This window comes from Eschrichtius robustus, chromosome 6, assembly GCF_028021215.1.
Source record: "Eschrichtius robustus isolate mEscRob2 chromosome 6, mEscRob2.pri, whole genome shotgun sequence".
NCBI lineage: Eukaryota > Metazoa > Chordata > Mammalia > Artiodactyla > Eschrichtiidae > Eschrichtius > Eschrichtius robustus.
Window position 1 is genome coordinate 109,383,359 of NC_090829.1, and position 16,355 is coordinate 109,399,713.

Here is a 16,355-nt window from a genome sequence, read left to right on the forward strand (position 1 = left end):
CTACCAAATGTAACCACTATCCTGACTGTTATAGTAATCATTTTCCTTCCCTGCGACTGTTGAAGGTCTGAGCCAAGCTTTTGGTATGTAGAATTTTCCACAGTATGAATTTTACCAATTGCACATTTATTGCATTTTCATTGTTCAGCATTTCTCTGTCTCTGTATCCCCTGCAAAGTGTGACATAGATCCAGAGGCTTGGTCAGACACAGGTCCAAATACTTTGGCATGACCATGGTGACACTCTGCCCTTTCATCACTAGAAACTGAATTTGGTTGTCTGTTGTAGAGCTGCTTCTCTCATCCACTGTGTAATTAATTACCCCTTGGTTCAGTTCATATATAAAAGCCAGGATAAATATTTATTTCCTTTATTTACCAGTTTTTGAAATAATGAATTCGCTCTCTATTATTTCCCAAAGGTGACCAATTAGTTTTGTTTTGTTTCTTTTTCATTTCATTAGGAACTTATGATTTAAATACTATTCATGAGCTTCAGTTATTTACAAATACTAACTGAAATTCATATTTTCTTAACTTTGGCCAGTGGAAGCCTCTTAAACATGATTCCTAATTCTTCTGTTATATCATAGTAGTTTTGATAACTTCTTTAATATCTAGTATGGTAAGATATTCCAGGCCCACCGTGAGCATTTCCTGCCCTAAACTTGGAAACAGCCATTTTTCCAAGAAGTCCTAGTCTATGTAGTGGACAGTGGTCTTTCAGGGTTATAATCTGAGTGATCTGGATGTTCCTGGTACTGGGCTAGTCATTGATTTTAGTCCTTTGCTGAGGACAGCATTAGGAAATGTGTGGCTATATGTGTGGTTTTATAGTCTTTATCTTCTTTTCCCACACAGAGTATCTTTGTTCTCAATAACACAGGAAGAATCGGAATGTTCTATAATTACTCATTTATATTATCTCACATTAAAAACACAACAGTCTCTTGCCTCACATTTCTTTCCTTGAATATCCCAAATATTTTTATCCATTTTCTTATGGCATGTAAATTGTTTGTGAAAACTATAAATACAGAAAAATGATTATTCTAAAAGTCAGGAACAACTATGATGATAATCTAATTTTCTTCCTCTTTTAAGTCTCTATTTTCCCAAATACCCACATTTTTTAAAATTCAGTATATTTACTAGAACACTTCTTGATGTTGGTCATTCTCATTCAGTATTCCAGGTATATAAAGTGATTTCTATTGTGTTTTTAACTGTGTAATTTCAATGTATATACATTTTTCTATTTTATGAATTTTATTTTATATGTAGCTATTGTATTATGTTCTCTTACTGTTCCTTTTTCTTGATTAAAAAAAATTCAGTATGTTTGATCTTATTTGCCTCTCTTAATATTTGTCAATTTCTTTTGGATCCATTTTGTCTTTTTGTTATTTAGATTTTTAATATATCTTTTAGATTTTGAAATAGTTTCAAACTTATAGAAAAATTAGAAGTGCAATACCAATAACATTATTTTTCCCTGAAACTTTGGATATATGTTTTTTACATGGTGCCCACTATCACCATATAATTTATGGTGTATTTCCTCTGCAAAAGTACTTTGTACAATACAATCACAATCAACTGTCAAAATTAAGAAATTAACATTATTACTGTCTATCTTTCAGCAGATTCAGTTTTTGCCAATTATCCCTGTCAAGACTTTCTCAGATTTAACCAGACTTACAAGCTAACATCTTAAACTAACACAGTTTCAGGGATGCTAACAGTATACATATGAACCTTGGGTCAAAGACAAGACATTTTTACTCACACTACAGCAAGCAACGTAAACTTGATGTTTGTGTCAAATTCTCTTGCTCCCCAATTTCCATGGAAGTGACGTGGTATGGCTTAGGAGGATGCTGCCAAGGCAGTGGAAACGTACCACAGATGAAAAACTTTGAGCCTAGGAGACCTCAATATTTTTGTAATGGGCTGAAAACTATCCTCTCTAACCTTTGCCCTGGAGAGAGACATTATTCTTTTCATTAGTTATCGGGTTAGCAAACGAATTTGCTATCTGCCTCAAAGAAAAGTACCATCTCTGAAAAGGTAAAAGTACCATCTTTGAAAAGATAAAACAAAATAAATTCCATCAGTACCTTTGTTGACAAGATGTGGAAAAAATGTGAAAGACTCATGGAAAATTGTCTGCCGACATCCCCAAAATGTATTTATTGGTTGTGTCTCTCCATTCTCCTTCAATGGACAGGAGTTTCTCAGTCATTCTTTGATTTTCATCATCTTAACATTTTTGAAGATTACAAGTTTGGTATTCTGTAGTGTGTCCCTCAATTTGGGTGGCTTTATACTTTATCATACATAGATTCAGTTTATGAATTTTTGGTAAAAATATTATAGAAATAATGATCTATTCTTCACATATAATATTAAGTTTGTCCCATAACTGATAATGCTGACTCATCACTTTATTAAAGTGCTATCTCCCAGATTTCTTCATTCAAAACTACTGTTTTTCTCATTTAATTTAGTAAGTATTTCATAGGAGGGTACTTTGTAAGTATCTTGCTTCTCGTCAAACACTTGCCATATGTTTTATTACCTACTAAAGATTTTTGCCTGAATTCATTATTATTTTGAGGGTAAACAACTAATGACTTTTAAATTTCATTTTCCAAATCTACATTTATTTATTGGCATTCTACTTTAAAGTTTTCTCATTTATACATCCATTTATTTCTTTATGTGAGTATGGATTCACAGATTTTGTTTAATGGATTGCAATCACTTTCTGTCATTACTTAAATTTTCCAATATTTGGCAACTGAAAACCACTTCAAGCTGGTTGCAGTGTCTTTTGACAGTTTTACAGTCCTGACATATTATGGTGTAGGACAGTTTTTAGAAAAAAAGATCCTGGCAATAGCTGGGCTATTATTATTGGGTGTTACTATCCACAGGCACTTGCAGTGGGCCAAGATGGGAAATATAATGTACTCATATATTTATTACTATATCACATTTATTAATATATTTATTCCCACAGCTACCTCTATATGTGGAAAAATATGAGTTCATACTGATAAATTGCAATTCAATATCCAATATCATTTTGGAGAAAAAGGGGAAGGAAAAGGGAAGACAAAAGGCAAGGAGAAGGGATTCATTATCTCATTTTAATTTTGAAAATCTTCCTCATTTTTAACATTTCTCTTTAGATGGTACCTGTGATGGTCAGTCACTCTTATGTTTCTTCTAACTTATTCTTCATTTCCAGTGAAAAAAATCTAATTCCTTGAGTTCTCCATCTTATTTCTGAAATTTTCAAGTTCTTATGTTTTTATAAAATATATTTTACTCTTTTTTATTATCTTTGGGAATATTTTGAAATAGTACATTATAGTTTACATTTGCTTTGTAGGCATGTTTTTCTGGAATGCTTTCATTGTTTGCAGGATATTATTGTGTACCTTTATCTCTTTTCCTCATAGTGACTTTAACGAGGATATGATTTCAATATTTTCTGCTACTCATTTTAATGTAAAATTGGTCTTCCTGGATTTTACGAATGAGATGTGATCCGGGTTAGCTTTTATAAATTTGCAGAATATTCAAGAGTTTGCAAAGTTCAAACTACTCCAGTTGCTTTGGACCTTACATTGTACCTTCCATTCATGTGCAATTTGATAGGGAGAAACTCCTCCCATTTCAATGGCTGTTGTCACATTGGCCTGATTTGTTCTCCAGTGACTTTCTGTTGGCTCTTCTGGGGTTCTCATATTTTTCTAGTTTATCAAGTAACCCTTTAATTACCTCCAGTTAATTCTGCATAGATGTTGATACCAGGCAGGTTTTTTTTTTGGCTGTTGGTTATTTGTCTTTATACACTTATATTTGGAGATTTATGGGGCAACCCATGTTACCAAATTTTGGTGCAAATGTTGCCCAATTATTTTTCAGGTTTGCTGTTTTATTGTCTGCTTTCATGTGATTGTATGGAAAGATTTAAAAATTATGTCACTAATGCCACCAACATGGTCCTAGAATCCTGTGTTAATACTTTTAAACAGTATCTTTCATAAAATTATTAAAGTTAAATGATAATTATAAATATTATTTTATAATTTTGAAGTGTTATAGGCAAAAAAAAAATCAGAGTAAGTATTCTAAGCTTTTTACTGTACAAGAACATTTTTCTCCATAAGAAAGTACAATTTAAAAAAAAGTCTTGTTGGCCCTAAACTGAATTGCTTTCAAAATAGAATAAGTTTTATGGAAAACCAAATTTATATTTTATCATGAAGAAAACCTACAAACAAATAATATTTCTATTTTTCAATAACTTCTGCTAATTATAGTGTTTGTTCATTGTATGAATTGATAAAAAATGCATGCATGAAGAAAATTTACATGTATTTACAAACAGCATTATATTGTACATATAACCTAGGTTATATGGCATATCAACCTGCCTATGAATATTTTCCATATCACATAAGTATACTGCTAATTGACAAATGTAGTAGCCTGGAATTAATTTTAGGTGTAGTATCAACTAGGCTGCTTATTTTATCATTTTGGAGGAGTTGAAATTTGTACATAAAGTAGATGGCAACATGCTATATGGTAAATGTTGAAAAATTGAATAAATGTAAATACATGTACAAGGATGGAATACATCATTGAGACAGCCCTTACACAGTTTTGAAAGCAGAAACTCTGTCCTGAATGGTTTGATTTTTCTTGTTAGTTTTAATGAGCTTTATTTAAAAGGGAATAAGACTAGATACAATCACAAAGAATTCTGTGCACATTATAACAGATGTACTTAATAGATATCTATAGAACATTACATCCAAAAACAGCACTTTTTAAAGTGCACTTGGAACATTCTCCAGGATAGATAATCTGCTAGGCCACAAAACAAGTCTCAATAAATTTAAAAAGATTGAAATCATATCAAGCATATTTTCTGACCACAATGGTATGAAACTAGAAATCAATTACAGGTAAAAAACTGGAAAAAACAAACACTTGGAGACAAAACAACATACTAAAAAAACATGGGATCAACCAGAGAAATCAAAGAGGAAATCAAATAACATCTTGAGAGGAATGAAAATATAAACTCAACTTTCCAAAATCTATAGGAAGCACCCAAAGCAGTTCTAAGAGGGAAGTTTATAGCAATACAGGCCTACCAAGAAACAAGAAAAAACCTCAAATAAAAACCCTAATTTTACACCTAAAGGAATCAGAAAAAGAAGAATGAACAAAGCCCAAGGTTAGTAGAAGGAAGGGAATAATAAAAATTGGAGCAGAAATAAATGAAATATAGACCAAAAAAAAAAAAAAATAGAAAAGATCAATGAAACTAAGACCTATCTTTGAAAACTATAAGATGTTGATGAAAGAAATTGAAGACTACACAAATAAATGGAAAGATATGTTGTGTTTATGCATTGGAAGAATTAATATTGTTAAAATTTCCATACTACCTAAAGCAATCTACAGATTCAATGAAATCCCTATCAAAATACCCATGGCATTTTTCACAGAACTAGAAAAAAATAATCCTCAAATTTGTATGGAACCAAAACAACAACAACAAAAAATCAAGTAGCCAAGGCAATTTTGAGAAAGAACAAAGCTGAAGATATCATGCTCCCTGATTTCAAACTATACTGCAAAGGTAAGCAAAACAGTATGGTACTGGCACAAAAACAGACACGTAGATAAATGGACCAGAATAGCAAGCCCAGGAATAATCCCATGCACATATGGTCAATTAATCTACAATATAGGAGGCAACAATATACAATGGGGAAAAGATAGTCTCTTCAATAAGTGATGCTGGGAAAAGTGGACAGCTACATGTAAAAGAATGAAACTGACCATTTTCACACACTATTTACAAAATTAAACTCAAAATGGATTAAAGCCTTAAATGTAAGACCTGAAACCATAAAAATTCTAAAAGAACACATAGGCAGGAGTATGCTTTTAAAAATCGATCTTAGCAATTTTTTTTTTGATCTGTCTCCTCAGGCAAGGGAAACAAAAGCAAAAATAAACAAATGGGGTCAAATAAAACTAAAAATCTTTGGCACAGTGAAGGAAGCTATCAACAAAACAAAAAGGCAACCTACTGAATAGGAGAATATATTTGCAAATTATATGTCTGATAAAGGGTTACTGTCCAAAATATACAAAGAATTCATACAACTCAATATCAAAAACACAAACAACGTGATTAAAAATGGACAGAGGACCTGAATAGGCATTTTTCCAATGAAGATATACAGTTGGCCAACAGTCACATGAAAAGATGTTCAATAGCACTAATCATCTGGGAAATGCTAATCAAACCACACTGAAATTTCACCTCATACCTGTCGGAATGGATATCATCAAAAAGATAAGAAATAACAAGTGTTGGTGAGGACGTGGACAAAAGGGAACCCTTGTATGCTGTTGGTGGGAATGTAAATTGGTACATCCACTATGGCAAACAGTATGGAGGTTCCTCAAAAAACTAAAAATAGAACTAAATATGATTGGGCAAATCCTGGGTATTCATCAGAAGAAAAGAAAAACACTAACATGAAAAGATATGTGCATTCCAGTGTTCATTGTAGCATTATTTACAATAGACAAGATATAGAAGCAACCTAAGTGTCCATCAGATGAATAGATAAAGAAGCTGTGGTATTGTAATAGAATATTACTCAGCCATGAAAAGAATGAAACCGTGCCATTTATAACAAAATGGATGGACATAGAGGATATTATGCTAAGTGAAATAAGACAGAGAAAGATAAATACTGGGTTTTCACTTATGTGTGGACTCTAGAAGACAAAACAAATGAACAAATAAAACAGAAACAGACTCACAGATATGGTGAACAATCTAGTGGTTGTCAGAGGGGAGAGGTTAGGGGATATGTAAACTAGATGAAATGGGCTAAATAACTATAAACTATAATTATAAATTAACAAGTCACAGGTATGTAATGTACAGCACAGGGAATATAGTCAATAATATTATAATAACTTTGTGTGGTGCATGATCTATAAAAATATCAAATCACTATGTTGTACACCTGAAACTAATATATTAGAAGTGAACTATACTTAAAAAAAAAGAACAGAATTATAAAAAAAGAATCATGTGGTCTACAATGTTTGGAGCAGTTGTTCTTGGTGTACACACTTTTTATGTGCTTTTTAAACATACTCGGATTTTTAAGCTCCCATATACAAATAGGTGTATTACAAAGTTTAATGGGCAAACTCAAGTCCTATCACATACACACACAAATTATAGTTAAGTTTTCTCAAAGCAATCAGAAGTATATCCATTAATAGAATTCAGTAAATATCTGTTATACCAGGCAACATTCTAGGTACTAAAGATATAACATGCAGCCAAATAGATAAAAATTTCTGTCCATATGGTACTTATATTATTGTAATAAGAAAAATATGTAAATTATATTGGATGTTAGAAGATGGTAAATATTTTGAAGATACCCAAAGGTAAACGAAGTGTGACAGTGGGGGTTGTTAAAATTTTACATAGGTTAGAGAAAATCTCACTGAGATGGTGACTTTTGAGCAAAGATGTAAAAAAGTTGAGTAGATGAGTCATAGAGATATTTTCAGGAAGGAGTATCAGTATGAACAGCAGAGGAAAAGGCCCCCAGCATGTGCAGTGTGCTCAAAGAACAGAAAAGAAGGCAGAGTCCAGGAGCTGAGCATAATTGGAAGGCAGGGACTGTAGAAGAGATGAGGTCAAGTGGAAAATTTGGGGGAGACCAAGATCATATAGAGCCTTCTAGGCTATTGTAAAGATGAGATTTTACTCTGAGTGAGATCACAAATCATTCAAAACCTTGAGCAGAAGGATGATATAATCTCTTTTTAATTTTTAAAAGATCACTATCACAGGTGTGTTGAGAATAGAATATAGTAAAGAGAAGGTGTGAAAAGACAGGGCTATATGTGTGGAGTCCAATTGGTTAGATAGAGGGATAATCCAGGTAAAAGCTGATGATGGTTTAACCAGAGTGGTCTCAGTGGAAGTAGTGAAAAGGAGTTGCATTCTTTTTTTTTTTTTAATATTTATTTATTTGGCAGAGCTGGGTCTTAGTTGAGACACAGGATCTTCGTTGCCACATGCAGGATCTTCGTTGCTGCATGTGGGCTCTTTGTTGTTTTTTTTTTTTTTTTCTTAATTTTTATTCAAGTATAATTGCTTTACAATGTTGTGTTAGTTTCTACTGTATGGCAAAGTGAATCAGCTATACATATAAGTATATCCAAAATAGGTAACTAATGAGAACCTACTGTATAGCACAGGGAACTCTACTCAGTGCTCTGTGATGACCTAAATGGGAAGGAAATCCAAAAAAGAGGGGACATATGCATGCAGAATCTTTAGTTGCGGCATGTGAACTCTTAGCTGTGGCATGTGGGATCTAGTTCCCTGACCAGGGATCGAACCCAGGACCCCTGCATTAGGAGTGCAGGGTCTTGGCCACTGGACCACCAGGGAAGTCCTGAAAAGGAGTCAGATTCTTTATGTTGAAGGTGGAACCAACAAAATTTCTTGATGGATTATATGTGGTGGTCATCTAATTTAATGTCATGGGTGTGTGGCATGTACAGTTGCACAGGGCTATAAGCTCAGAAGGACCTTATGTTTGATATAATGCTTTGTTTTGCCATCTTCAAATAATTTTATCTTTCATTGTGTTCATCTCTAGTAACGGGAAGGCAAGGATATGTGTATAGGTATTTGTAGATACGCAGAGATAAAAAAAATTGGGGGCTTTCTCTTCTGATTAATTCTATTTTCTCAGTAAAATGGTGTGCAAGTTCATCTATTGAAAGTGAGAATGGGGAAGCTATTAGAGATCTAAGGAGAGAAGAATAGAAATGATTTCAGCTCTGTTGTCCACTTCATCAGAGAAGTCTTTTCCGAGTCCCTAAAATATTTATGCTTTTTAGCACCATCTTCTTTTTTCTATATAACTTTACATTTTATTTGTATGTTTTGTGTCATATTTAACTCAAGTCTGTTTCTCCCAGTGGATTGTAAACCCTATAAGGGTAGACTTTCTTATCAATCGCTATGCTTAGCAGAGTGTTTTCCACATAGTAGACACTAAATTAATAGCTGTTGGAGTTTAATTAGACATGTGTTTCTTGTGAAACTGTCATTCTGTGTGACCGAAATATCAGAAGAATTTAAAAAGATAATTGTCTCAAGCTTCTAAGTCCACTTTCTTCAGGATATCCAATTCTTTTCCCAGGTATTGTAAAGTCTAATCATTCTCATGTTCACATCTAGTTTTCTGATTCCCCCAAAGGAAACAGAAATTGTGAGGTCTCAACTACGGAAAGTATTTTGTTTCTGTCATTCTACTTCAACACAGATGAGGAAGTAAACCCCTTTTCTTGATGTTTTATCCCTGAAATCAATTGCACAGACACTTTATATATGTAGGATATCTTAATGGAATTATTGGTGAGATGGTTACAGTATTTATATCAGAGCGATGCAAACAACTATAAATAGACTAATTCACTGGCCACACTTCCATTAGAATTTTCATATTGGTCATCTATAAAGTAACAGCCTCTTACCTAGTTGTTGGCCTATTTCTGTCTCCTCCTTCTGACTCATCTCTCTGTTATAATCCACCACCAAATGCCAAACCTTGGCTCTCTTTGATTCCTTGTAATTTTTTTTCAAAGTCTTTCTCAATTTAAATGACTTATTAAGGTACTTTCCCCACATAAACAAATTTCTAGCACATTAGGAACTGTAGGTTCAATCTATGGAATCATTTCATCCTACTATACTAGCATGGTATAGAAAACTAAATCTTCTTCTTAATACTTTGTAAAAGTATATCAGTTTCTTATATCCCCACTTATATTTCAAAAATATAATCTGAAAGAAGATACTAAAATGCCAACAGAATTAGCATTTTCTGTCTGTTTTCTATTCAAGTGTTCAAATTAATTAGAGATTCATTCCATACTTCATTTAAACATGTTATTCATTCTTATAGATATCCAGAAAGGATTTGAATTGTCCTGGGAATCACTCTGCCACATCCTAGATACATGCTCCATGAAGAAATTGCATCTTTTTTCCAGAAGGAGCCTTTAAACACACGTGCCTATACTTTAATGCTATTTTAGTTTTAATTTTAGCATTCTCTTTGTGGAACTGCTGCTACACATTGGTGGAATCTAGTCACTTTTCCGATGAAGCCAGTGGCCGTGGGCAAATTCTACCTACTGCATAATATGAGTTTTGCTTCTCTGTTCCTTGGTGTCATGTACTTCTTCATTTTATGAAATAAGCTTTGTTACGTTGTTTTTAATATTCTTTTGGTCATTTAAAAATTTTTCCAGCTTGGATTATTTTTTCAAATGCCCTAAGAACTCATCATCCTTTCTAATAAGATGAAAGGTGAAGAGGTATTTCTTAAAACCTTTAACATTTTCCACTAAAAGAAAAGTCAGTTTGCATTTAAAGCACACTTAACTGGTATTTGCATCAGGTAGGAATATATACATAGCACTAACTTTAAGTTTATTGGAACATTTCCCTCAGTATCTCTACCCAGTACTTCATGGGGGAAACTACAGTCTTTTGTTAATCTCCCTAGAATGGCTTCTGATAATAACTTTGGAGATTGTTCACAGGTTCACACTGCTATTTTTGAGCTGGTTTGATTTTGTTTCTTTTCATCCTTTCTTTCAATAGAACCTAACATACCAATTTAATGGTGAATGTTGATAATAAGCTTTCAACTATTTAATATACACAATCTCAAATGCATAGAACCCAACAATCTCTTATGTCTTCTGAAAACAATGCATCAATATTTGAAGAAAACTTATTAAAAATGAATTTCTACTTAATACTAGAAGAAACCAAAATATTTTATTCTAAATTCACAGGCTTTGCTAAATATGGAAACAACATCTTTCTATATTAATCATACCACCTGCTATATTTCCAAGGGAGATTCCATTCACTCTTTTTTAATACAATTCTGTACATAAAGAATAAATGTGCCAGAAAAAAAGGTTGGAAAGTAAACAACAGCAGGTTACCTTTGAAATATAATACTTGAAAATTTAGTCGTGAAACTTTCAGTGACCTTAATGATGATAGTGGAACTAAACCTCCCTCTGCTTTACTAAATCTACCTTTATGTATAAGTACATAGTCAAGACTAAAAAATCTGGCCTTAACTGACTCCATTATGCTGGGATATTGCAGGAGAAGTGATGTGATATGTATCCTTTATTGTAACTCCATGTAATACTGTGTCTTCCACTGTCATAAAGTGATTCTTCCAGAAGCAGTGTATGTGTATGTGTGTATGTGTGTGTGTGTGTGTGTGTGTGTATGTGTGAGAGAGAGAGAGAAAACCAGTGTGAACAGCTACAGATTATCTCAAGATAGCATAATATGTATCTTCTGACCAGTAGATTACATGTGGCAGCCTGCACTGAGGAGGGAGAAAGACAGTGCTCCTTTGTAATGATGCCGGAGCGAAACAAATATCTACAACCAGAACTGAAACAGGAAGCTACTCCTTTAACAAGGGGAAAATACTATTCCATTAATCAACCTACTTATTTTTAATTTAGTGTACTCTACTTCCTTTTATCTCTAATCCCAGTTAATATACTTACCTGCTATGGCAGCATGTATATATTTAATTTTTTAAAAAATCTGTGCCTCTTAATGATTTTCTCTCAACCTTTCTTTTATAATCTACCCTTAAATGGTCAAAGCCGGTTTGGAGGACATACAGAAATATGGACTGGCTTTTTCTGACAGATTGAAGAAGTAGTTACATGCTTTATATGTACATCAGTTGTGGTACTTGTGGATAGAACAAGGTATTTTAACTTGTAAAGAGTTTGCTTGATCAGCCTTACTCCTATTTTCTTTCCATCTGTGTTTTTTCCACCTCCTAAAGAAAGCTCTCCTTAGACTACCAGGGGGCACTGTATGCATGGTAGCCCATTGGTACCTTGAATTTGACAAAGAGTTCTGTCTAGTAGAGGCAAAGGAAATAACTTAACAAACTAGAATTTGGTTATTGGAACACAAAGAGAATGAGGAGACAGGAATAAAATAACCAGAGGTATTTCATAGATGCCACTGGAGGAAAATATTGCTAGAATATCCTTGGTTTCTGTTCCAGTTCATAGATATACTAAAACAATTTACTTTTTCATGGAAGACTGAGTGCATCTGTGGTTATTACAACATAAAGGGCCTAAGTAGCATGCCTTTGTTTCTATAAATGTGACAGTGGAAGCAACCGGCAAATCCTTGATTCAATTTTGGAATGATTATAAAATCTAGGTTAGATTCAAAATAAATGGAAAAATAAAATTAGTAGGTTAAGATGCTCAAGTTTGGTGAAGTTATGGTTTAAAGTGATAACTGTATTTATTTTTGCTAAACTTTGTACAATTGACCATTAAAAAGATTAAAATGTTTAATTCGGCTTTTCATCTTACCATTAAATTTTTGTGCTAAGATTTTCCATTTATTTAATAATATTCTTTTACACTGGTTTAAATACCAGTTCATTAAAATATCTGTAGTACTTATGGTTTTCAATTACTGTATAGCAAAATATCTTCTTAGGAAAATTTCCACCACTGGCAGGAATACTAGATACCACTGAATTCAAGCAAAATTGCCATTGAAAACTCCAGGATAATGTGACTCTATATTTTTGTTTGGAACACTATATTTTTAACCTTCTACGGACTGATAAAGTTTGCTGTATATATATAAATAAAGAAAAATAAGCTACCACTAGCAAATAACATAGACAAAATGACACAAAAAATGACAAGGGAAAATGTTTACAGCACATTATCATAGACATTAATTAAAGGGTCCTCTCTCTACCATAAAAAGATCACCTGCAAAATAACAGCTACTTTCTAACAAAATGGGAAAATGAACAAAAATTTAAAAAAAGAAAAAGACATTTAAAGATATGGAGAGATGTCCAATCTCATTCATTAAAAGAGAAATATAAACTAAAACTACATTGAAATACCATTTTCACCTCTAAAATTAGCAAAAGTTCAAAAGCTTGATAACTCGGACTATTGGCAATGATGCATAAAATCTATCAACATTCATTCATTGCTGGTAGAAGGGTAAATTGGCACAACCCACATAGAAAGCAAGTTGGCAGCCTCTATCAAAAGTACAAATGTACTTTTGACCCAGAAATCTTAAGAATTTGTCCTACAAATTGTAATCACTGTATAGAAAAATGACCTGCAAAATTTTATTCACTTATAGTGTTGTTTGTTATAGCACAAAATTGGGGTAGTATCTAAAAGCCAACCTATAGAGGAATTGGTAAATAATTTTTTTGGTTATTCATACAATGGAATGCTATTTAGCTGTTAATAAATGTAAAAAGTCATTTGTGTTCTGATATGAAGAAACCTCTGAGATATATTATTACATGAGAAAAAGGAAGACCCAGAACAGTGTGTCCAGTGAACTGTGGAAAAGAGAAGTGAAAAAAAGCCCAAATTGTATATGCATGTATATGCATAAAACTATTTGGAAGAATAAATAAGAAGTTAAAATTATATACGAAGAGAAATAAAATTAGAGGGACATTTACAACTAGGTCATCAGGGGACATTTCCATTTTCATCAGATTCTTATGCCAGTAGTAGACACTTGACAAAATATGTAGATGGAGGAAACTATAGAGTGGATATGTTCATTCATTCATTTAACAAATGTTTAGGGAGGATTTGTTATATGCTGAGCACTGGCATAGACATTAAGAATATAAAGATAAATCAGACAAATTTTGTCCTCTAGAAGCTCACAATCTAAGGTTGGAAATGGGGAAGACCAACCATGTTATTATAATTCATTGTTACCAGTTAAGATATCAATATGCACAAAGTGATATGAGCACTTTGGAATATGGAAGAATAATTTTCTGAATTAGTCATCTGAATTCAAATGCCTCCTGTATGGTATTTTTTTTTAATGAAACTTTATTTAAAAAGCAGCATCTACTTGGTTCCTAATATAGTACTTGGGACAAAATTTAATAAAATTGTGTTTGTTTTGTTTTTATCCTCCCAAAGTATAAATGCCTGTTGAATAACAGATTTAATTTTATTTAAAGAAACTACTAAACTTTGTGGTAGGCTGTAAAGAAAGAAAACAGAAAGAAAGGTAGCAGTATGATGACCAAATAAATTCTTTAGTTAACCTGAAACGAAAAAGTCTCTTAAACAAGAGCTTTTAATTTTTCCTTTGACTCTCCAGTCAAATATAGAAGTATATTTATAAAGAATACTACTCAGCCTCTTAAGAGAAAATTTTCTCAAAATATACTGCAAACCACTGTCAAATTCAGAACTACTCTGTATCCTAAGGAGAATGACTGCAAATATGAAGCATTTTGCTTCATAGTCTTCATATTAGTTTGTACTTTTATGCTAATTTTTTATTGGCCAACTACGTAGATTAGGAAGAGAATATTCTCATTTTTCTTGTTAAGTATCCATCAAAATTATTAGCACTGTTCTGTGTCTAGTTAATAAATGTGATGATGGAGTTAAAACTGTGCTATGATTCTCTGAAAGGGAGAAATAATCCTTCGTCTCTTGGACTGCCATTCTCAGTATGTATTGTCAGCTGTTAGAAAATCACATCACATGAAGAGGCCAGAGACTTTTAGATCATGTTGTCAGTTGTTATGCTCAGCCAACAGAAACCATAAACTCTATTTTACATGGAAGAGCTAGACCAATGAATACTTTGCCCTCTTGATTTTCATGGGAAACAGCTTCTCAAAAAGTCTTCTTGAGATTAAGCTGTTCTGATTTTTTTTTTTTTTTTGAGAACAGGTAATAATCTATTTGAATACGTTGGTAGTAAAATCCATAGTTGGAACATAAGTCAGTCATTAGAGTTGGCAATTCATGAGTATCAGCTAAAAACAACTGACACAGATTGCATGTTTGCTTGTCCACAAAATGTTTGTGTGCCCCCAATATGATGATATTTTGAGGCTGGTCTTTAGAAGGTAATGAAATCATGAGGGTGGCTTCTGAATGGGATTAGTGCTTTTAAAAAGAGACCCCAGAGAGGGCAGACAGCAGAAGCAAGAACTAGAATTCTGCAGCCTGTGGAACGAAAACCACATTCATAGAAAGATACACAAAAAGAAAAGGCAGAGGACTATGTACCAGATTAAGGAACTAGATAAAACCCCAGAAAAACAACTAAATGAAGTGGAGATAGGCAACCTTCCAGAAAAAGAATTCAGAATAATGATAGTGAAGATGATCCAGGACCTCAGAAAAAGAATGGAGACAAAGATTGAGAAGATGCAAGAAATGTTTAACAAAGACCTAGAAGAATTAAAGAACAAACAAACAGAGATGAACAATACAATAACTGAAATGAAAAATACATGAGAAGGAATCAATAGCAGAATAACTGAGGCAGAAGAACGAATAAATGAACTGGAAGACAGAAGGGTGGTATTATTGCCACAAACAGACTAAAGAAAAAAGAATGAAAAGAAATGAAGACAGACTAAGAGACCTCTGGGACAACATTAAACGCACCAACATTCGCATAATAGGGGTCCCAGAAGGAGAAGAGAGACAGAAAGGACCCGAGAAAATATTTGAAGAGATTATAGTTGAAAACTTCCCTAACATGGGAAAGGAAATAGCCACCCGAGTCCAGGAAGCGCAGAGAGTCCCAGGCAGAATAAACCCAAGGAGAAACATGCCGAGACACATACTAATCAAACTGACAAAAATTAAAGACAAAGAAAAATTATTAAAAGCAACAAGGAAAAAACGACAAATAGCATACAAGGGAACTCCCATAAGATTAACAGTTGATATCTCAGAAGAAACTCTACAAGCCAGAAGGGAGTGGCACGATATATTTAAAGTGATGAAAGGAAAGAACCTACAACCAAGGCTACTCTACCCGGCAAGGATCTTATTCAGATTTGATGGAGAAATCAAAAGCTTTACAGACAAGCAAAAGCTAAGAGAATTCAGCACCACCAAACCAGCTCTACAACAAATGCTAAAGGAACGTCTCTAAATGGGAAACACAAGAGAAGAAAAAGACCTACAAAAACAAAGCCAAACAATTAAGAAAATGGTAATATGAACATACATATCGATAATTACCTTAAATGTGAATGGATTAAATTTTCCAACCAAAAGACACAGGCTCACTGAATGGATACAAACACAAAACCAATATATTTGCTGTCTACAAGAAACCCACTTCAGACCTA

At 33.1% G+C, this 16,355-nt stretch overlaps 1 non-coding gene across 1 annotated transcript; it reads right to left on the reverse strand.

Moving 5' to 3' along the window:
* Positions 1 to 8,463: 8,463 nt before the first annotated feature.
* TRNAR-CCU (transfer RNA arginine (anticodon CCU)) lies at positions 8,464 to 8,536 on the reverse strand. The gene has a single exon. It is a non-coding gene; the product is annotated as a tRNA-Arg (tRNA).
* Between the last annotated feature and the right edge of the window lie 7,819 nt (positions 8,537 to 16,355).